This window comes from Mus caroli, chromosome 12 (assembly GCF_900094665.2).
Source record: "Mus caroli chromosome 12, CAROLI_EIJ_v1.1, whole genome shotgun sequence".
NCBI classification, from domain to species: domain Eukaryota; kingdom Metazoa; phylum Chordata; class Mammalia; order Rodentia; family Muridae; genus Mus; species Mus caroli.
The window spans coordinates 47258376-47266119 of record NC_034581.1 but is presented as its reverse complement, the minus strand read 5'-3'; positions in this window follow the sequence as shown (position 1 = coordinate 47266119).

The window sequence follows — 7744 nt, the reverse complement described above, 5'->3', positions numbered from 1 at the left end:
AAGAAAGAAAAAAGAAATACAAATTCAGGTATCAAACTCTCAGGCCTCCTGTCTCAGCCTCACAGGATGCAAAGCATGCGTGCCTGGCCTGATGATGTTCTTTTTAATAGTTAAACATTTTACTACCAAAGGAAAACAGACTGTTAGCTGGGTCTGGCAGAACATGCCTGTTAATGGGGGTGGCGGCAAGACCAAGAGTTCAAGGTCATTCTCAGCTCTCAGGTACCCTGGGCTGCATGGGATCTTGACTCAAGAAAAAGAAGAAAAATGGCTTTTCCAAAAAAGCATGTTTTGGCCCCCCAATAAACCAGTATTGCCAGAAACTGCTCTGACTTCTAACGTTTCATGCCTGAGAAAGTTTTTTCATGGGAAACAACAAAGGTCACAAAACAACTTTCCTTCAGATGTCCTGCCCTGTGCCGCAATGTTTGCCAAGAACTGTTTCCCCGCCTCCTGGTTCCTCTCATTGGCCCGTTGCTCTTTCCATCATAGGTGACCTCCAGTATCTTGGTCCCACATAGCTCAGGGTGAAGAGCTGAGTAATCCTGAACCTGGGGCTGCTGCCGGAACAACCTTTCACACAGTGCCCACTGCTCCCGGTTGCACAACATGTTTGACTGCGAGAGATAAACGCCAGGTTTACATTTGACTCCAGTCACCTCCGGGGCCAGCAGCCGGAGTCTGTAAACAGCACCCACTCCTTTAGAAAGGCGCGACTTTCCCAAAGTCCTGCCTTCCGAGCGCGGGCCAGGCTGGGAGGAGGTGGACAAGGAAGGGGAGTATTCCAAAGAAAAAGAAGGCTACAAGAAAGCTCTCTACTCTGTTTAGGAAGAAAAGGAAGAGCCTGGCTGAAGCATTGGCCCTGCGGGGGGGGGGGGGGGGGGGAGGAGGGGGGGGGGGGGGGGGGGGGGGGGGGGGGGGGGGGGGGGGGGGGGGGGGGGCAACTCATTTTGTGAACTGGAATTTAAGAACTAAAACTAGTCCCCCTAACCTGTTTCTGTTTACCCATCAGAAATCAATCTCTGATTGGAGCAGGTACTTTTTCCTCCCTAAAACAGGCCAAAGAGGAAACGGAACTGTCCTAGTACTAAAATAATCTGTAATTTAACTGGTGTTGCATGTTAGGCTTATTGAAGACACCACTATGAGAAGATTCTGTGCTTTGTTTACAGACACTGAAAACTGCAGGGTGTGGGGAGAAAAATCCCCCCACGACTTCACACAGGTTATAGGAGGAAAACTAATAGCCGAGAAGGAGGGATTTCAGTGGTTTCTTTCAGGAATAAACATGTCTTACTCAGATCTTGAAGCCTGTGAATATCGAGTAAGTCGAAGTACATCGAGTTCCGTCTGTTGGTTGAAGCTAGGTTTGCTGCGTCTTGAGTCCAGATGGAACAATAACACTAAGACAAAGCCTTAAGCAATTTTGTTTGCTAATAAGATGTCAGACCACTAATGAAAGGGCAGCTTGCTTTAGCTTAGGAGAGCAAGGTTCCCATAAGAAGCAGCTCCTAAGTGTGAAAGAGCAATATTCGATTCCCTTCCTCCCCTGTGGTAAAAAAAAGATGTTTTTGAGTGGCTAGCAGAGAGGAAGAGAAGGCTAGCCGTCCACTGATAAGATAGGATCATAGGAACATTTGTTTGGTTTTGCTTTGCAGATGGGGACTGAAGCCAGGGAAGTTTGCCTGCTAGGCAAGCACGCTGTCACTGAATTATCCCTCTCCACCCCCACCCCTCCCGCCCACATAGGGAAAAAATTCTGTAGTCGTTAAGATTGCTGTCGGTCCAGCTGCCCTTCTCCAAGACTGAGTAGGACATTGTGAGCTCTTTAAGAAGGAGAATCACTTCATAGTTAAATTATGCCCATGCACATTACACGTGCCCTTTCATTAATATTTAGGGAACACACCGGCCTCAGCAGTTCAAAACACCTGAGTATAGACAATGCTTCTTCCAATGTGGACAGGAGTAAAACACCAAAGTTCATCTTCTGAATAATGAACCACCAACTTCAGAGTGTAAATGGTGCCTCCTCCAAAATCCTAAGTGCCTCTCTTCCCAACCCTACTCTCCTCTATTCTCCCACTTTCCTCTCCCCTTCCCTATCCCATTTAGTTTTCATTTTTGTTGCTCATTGTGCAGCCTGACTGCATGAAGCCCAGGCTGGCCAAGAACTTGCTTTGTAGTCAGTCCTTCTTTCTGAGCCAGCTGTGTGCTGGGACAGCATTCTGACACACAATAGGTGTTTTTTTCAGTTCTGGGTATCAGAGCCAGGACTTAGAGGTCTAGGTAGTGTAAGTGTGCTGCCATTGAGTTCTGCTGTTAGCCCTGAAATAGAGTATCTAGCTCACGGGGGGGGCTGCAGACTCTAGATGATTCTGGCCCTATCCCTTAAAAGTCAATATCTGGTTCATTAAAAAAAAAAAAATCACACAGGAAGTTGATGTGGGAGCATTGAGAATTCAGGGCTATTCTGGGCTCCATCACCAAAGCCTGTCTCTCAAAAACTAAAACCTGATAGAAAGAGTCAACATCAGACCCAATGAAACAGACATGAAGATAACAGGTTGCACCTATTTTGGAGAATCATTTATGTCTCCTCCCTGTTGGAAAGCTATGAGTGTATTTTTAAAAATGAATTCACCTTCGGCTGGATGTATACTGTATTGTTGAGCAATCAGAGATTTGAGTTGAGTTTTTTCGTAGAAATGTCCCCAGAAAGCAATTTGAGAGATGAAGAATTTTTTTTCTTATCACAGCATATTGCAAACAACAGTGGATCGTCCTGAAGTACATTTCATAGTTTTTATTTAATCCTAATTTTTTTTTGTTTGTTTTTTGTTGTTTTGTTTTTCGAGACAGGGTTTCTCTGTATAGCCCTGGCTGTCCTGGAACTCACTTTGTAGACCAGGCTGGCCTCGAACTCAGAAATCCGCCTGCCTCTGCCTCCCGAGTGCTGGGATTAAAGGCGTAAGCCACCACGCTTGGCAATCCTAACAATTTTTATCATTGTTGTTGACATATCATCAAGCTTTTGACCTCCTTATCATCAAGCTTTTGACCTCCTTTCAGAACACGGCTCTTACTGACTAGAATGACAAGGGCCTCCCGAAGCCCTGGTGGGGAACCTGGAGGAGTGACACAGATGCGCATTCTCCCCACAAATGAGGAGAGGCGAGGACCCTGAAGCTGGGACAGCAACTCAATGGCTTAATCCGGATCACAAAGTCAGTCCTTGCTAAAAGCCATTAGTGGATACTAGGTTTCTGATAAAAGCCCATTCAGTCCTTCCACTAAGCCACTTTCCTTTAGATAATTACTGTATAAAAACTACTGAGAATGGAAAAGCATCTGAAGCAAAGCAGATACAATTTTAATATTTAAGAAACTTTATTTTACAATAATTATATGATGAACAGAGTATGGGTAAAGACAAATCCATAAATGTAATATTTGTAACTTATTAAAAAAATCTCCTGCAAGAGACAACTGCATAAAAAAAATACTAAAATTAAATTGGTTTTAATCTGGTTAGGGTTAGGGGTTTTGTTTATTTGGTTAGTTGGTTTGGTTTTCTGCATTCTAGGGACAGAACCCAGGCAGGGCCTCAGAGATAGCGGGCGAAAGCCTTATCACTGAATTCCGCCTGTAACTCTGAATTGTTGTCCCTGTTTGCCTGGTTTTTGGTTTTTTTGTTTCTGTTTTGTTGGTTTGGTCTGGTTGTTTTTGAGTTAGGATCTCACTTCTTATACCTGGTAGGCTGGAACTCACTGTGTAGACCAGGCTGTCCTCCAATCACAGATATGCCGGCCTCTGCCTCCCGAATGGTGGCTCATGCCACCACACCCAGCACTCTGAGTTAGTTTTAAATTAAAGTATTGATTGTACACCTCATCAAGGAATTTTTTCTTTGCAGCAGATGAAGGCAATTACAGAAAACCACGTACAAAATGCAAAGTTGTTGTGGACCTCAGTCCCATTGGATACTTCTACAAAACATCTCCCGCACGTAAGGCTCAGGGAACATTGCAGAAGTGGTAGGGAGACTGTTTTTTGTAAGAACCAGAGGGCCAGGGTTTTGCTGTGAGACTGTGTCTTCTAGTAATGTCAGAACTATACCTCTAAAGTCTCACCAGCATGACTGCCATTCTTATTTAGGGTTTCTATTGCTAGGACACACCACCATGACAAAAAATGCAAGTTGGGCCGGGCAGTGGTGGCGCACACCTTTAATCCCAGCACTTGGGAGGCAGAGGCAGGTGGATTTCTGAGTTCGAGGCCAGCCTGGTCTACAGAGTGAGTTCCAGGACAGCCAGGGCTACACAGAGAAACCCTGTCTGGAAAAACAACAACAACAACAAAATGCAAGCTGGGGAAGAAAGAAAGGGTTTATTTGGCTTACACTTCCACATCAGTTGTCCATCACCGAAGGAAGTCGGGACAGGAACTCAAGCAGGGCAGGAATCTATAAGGAGCTAATTCAGAGTCCATGAAGGAGAGCTGCCCACTGGCTTGCTCAGCCTGCTTTCTTATAAAATCCAGGATCTCTAGCCAAGAGGTGGCCCCGCCCACAATGGGCTGGGCCCCCTTCCCCCCATCAATTACTAATTAAGAAAATGCCATACATCTGGATCTTATGGAGAGATTTTTCTCAATTTCAGCTCCCTCTTTTCAGATATCTCTGGTTTGTGTGTCAAGTGGAAAGACTAGCCAGCACACTGCCTAAACATGAGCTGAATAAAGATAACACCAGTGGGCATACCAAAGTGGATGTGAATGTGGTGGGGCTGGGGGTGTTAGACGTCTGGCCATGGTGGTGAAGAAAGAAAGACCATGAGAACTCAATCCTACACAAAGAACTAAGAACAATGTGGAGAGCAGGAGAAATGCTCTTCTCCAGGAAGAGCATATCAATAGGTGACCCAGTACCAAGTAGTTGTCCCTGAGAACATACATACAAGTGATGTTATACAGACTGAACAAGTTTTATTTAGGAGTATTATGTGTATGCACATGTGCATGTAATAATTAATGGGAAAAGTGCCATTGATTTGAAAGAGAGCAAGGAGGGGGAGTGTTTGGAAAGGGAAAGGAAAGTGAGAAACGATGTAATTATATTATAATCTCAAAAACAAAAGGAAAAATTTAATTCAAAAAAGATTGTCGTCCCCAGGCCAGCCTCTAAAAGCTGATTCAACTTAAAACACAATAGAAATGTTTACATGGATGAAATTGTCAAAGAATAAGTAAAAATTTAAAAAAGGAAATAACAAAGATTACATACTATGTGAAAAAATTACTTAAAACAAAAGCAACAATGGAGAAATAGAAATGGACCAAAAAAATAGGCTGGGTGTGGCTCAGTGGTTAAGAGCACTGGCTGCTCTTCCAGAGGACCAGGGTTCAAGTCCCAGCAACCACATGGAGTTCACAACTGTCTGTAACTCCAATTCCAAGGGATCTGGCACCCTCACAGAGACAAGGCAAAACAGCAACACACATGAAATAAAAACAAATAAGTCTTTAAAAAAATAGAGCAAAACAGACATGAAACAGAAAATAACCAAGAAAATTGCGGACTGGAACCCTCTGCGAGCTGTAAATGGACCCAACAGTTCACTCTCAACAGTGTTTCACTCTCAGAATAGGGTTTTCCCCCCTCTTTTTTTGCTTGTTTGTTTTTGGTGTTTTGAGATATAGGGTCTCATTGTGTAACCTTGGCTGACCCGGAACTCCCTCTATGACTTCTCGTCTGACCTCAGATTCAGAGACCTTCGTGCATCTTCCTCCCAGGTGTCGGATTAATGGTATTTGCCTCCACACCTGGCATGCTTTAAGTGACTTGACTGGGCTGGGATTGAGAAGACTAGGCTGACTCCATGACAGGCTTCAAATTGGCAGTTTAGCAGACTGGGCCTAAGAACTGAGCAAGTCCAGATAAGTCAGTTACTAGGAAAAAACTAACAAACAAACAAACAAACAAAACAGGCTTCAGGCAGCTGGTCAGAAACTGCCCTGCCATCAGACGCTGCCCAGCCAGACTTGAATCAGCAAGAGTTTCCAGACCCCATGTCCAGGTACTAGAATGTCCCTAGAGATAGAGTAAGATAAAGGCCACCTACCCCAGATTTCCTCAGCAACAGTTTCCAGTTCCCTTGTCCTGGTAATGAAATGTCCCTAGAGATGGCGCAAGATCTAGGTCACCTGCCCCCAGATCCCCTAATGTGCTTCAAATCAGGCCTTCGAGCTCACTTGGTTGTTTCTCTGTCTTGGTAATGGGAGACCCCAGCACCCTAGACTTCTGCCGAATAAAACACTGTACATTTACATACTATCTGAGTCTGGGGTATCATTCTTTGACAGATCATGGGACCTTACAGGGTGTAGCTCTGTGGTAGAAAATGTGCCTAGTACGTACAAGGCTCTGGGCGCAATGTCCAGCCCCCGCACCAAAACACCTAAGGATACTCTTAGGTTGAAAGGAAAAAGTTGTATCATATAAGCCTTACTCAGAATAGAGCTGAAGTGACTGTGATAATATCAGGCAAACTAGATCTGAAGATAGCTAATGTTACTAGATACAAATAAACACATAATGTAATAATAAATGGCATACATAGCAGTGGTGCGTGCCTGAGAGTGTGTGTGTGTGTGTGTGTGTGTGTGTGTGTATGTGCATGTGTGTGCACGCATGCCCGTGTATTTTTTAAAAGATAATAAGCAGGCTGGGAAGAGGCTCCTGTGGGTAAAGGTGCTGGCTGCCAGGTCTGATCAGAGTGTAGGCTCCAGAACCCACCTGGCAGAAGGAGAGAATGGACTTCATATAGATCGTCTGCTGATCTCCACACGAGCCACCCCCAGAAAAATAAATGCAATAAAAACAATAATATAAATAAAGTATAATAAAAACAATAAATAAAATAGCAAGAAGCTAACAGTATTGAAGTGAGAACCAGACAAATGAACAATAGTAGTGGAAAACCCGAGATATTCTAGTTCAGGCATTGTTACAATGTCTAGGCAAATGATTGGGGAGAGAGAAGCTATGAATCACACCAGCAGCACCCACATGACACCTCATAACTGCCTCCAGTTCCAGGGGCCTGACATCCTCACACAGACACACATGCAGGCAGAACACAGATGCACGCACATAAGTCATTAAAAAAAATAAATTAAAACACCTGTCAGATTGGTGTGTGACACATTACAAATGGACCCTACATATGACAATGTGCCTGAGCTGTAATGTTTAAGATCAACCAAGTACAATCCAGTGAGGGCAAAATCACTTGTGCAGATGCATCAACAGGCCTTTCTGTCTGTTTCACATTGCCGAGATGTAACAGTTTTGGAGTACCTGAGACATACGTCTGCCAGGGCTAGCCAGTCTGCCTGTTTTTCAGTCTCATGGTACCTCAGGGCTGGTTCTCAACACTGGGACTATTGTTCTAGAGGATATTGTGGAACAAAAGGCATTGTATGCCCATAAATTTGAAGGTAATACCATACATGCTAACAGTTTCTATATGAAACTATGAACTTAATGTTATTCCTATGACATGGTAGCTGAGAGGGCAGGAACAATGGCTCAGTAGTTATGAGTACATGCAGCTCTTACAGAGGACCCTGGTTAGGTTTCTAGACTTCTTTTTTTTTTTTTTTTTAAAGATTTATTTATTCATTATATGTAAGTACATTGTAGATGTCTTCAGACACTCCAGAAGAGGGCGCCAGATCTCAT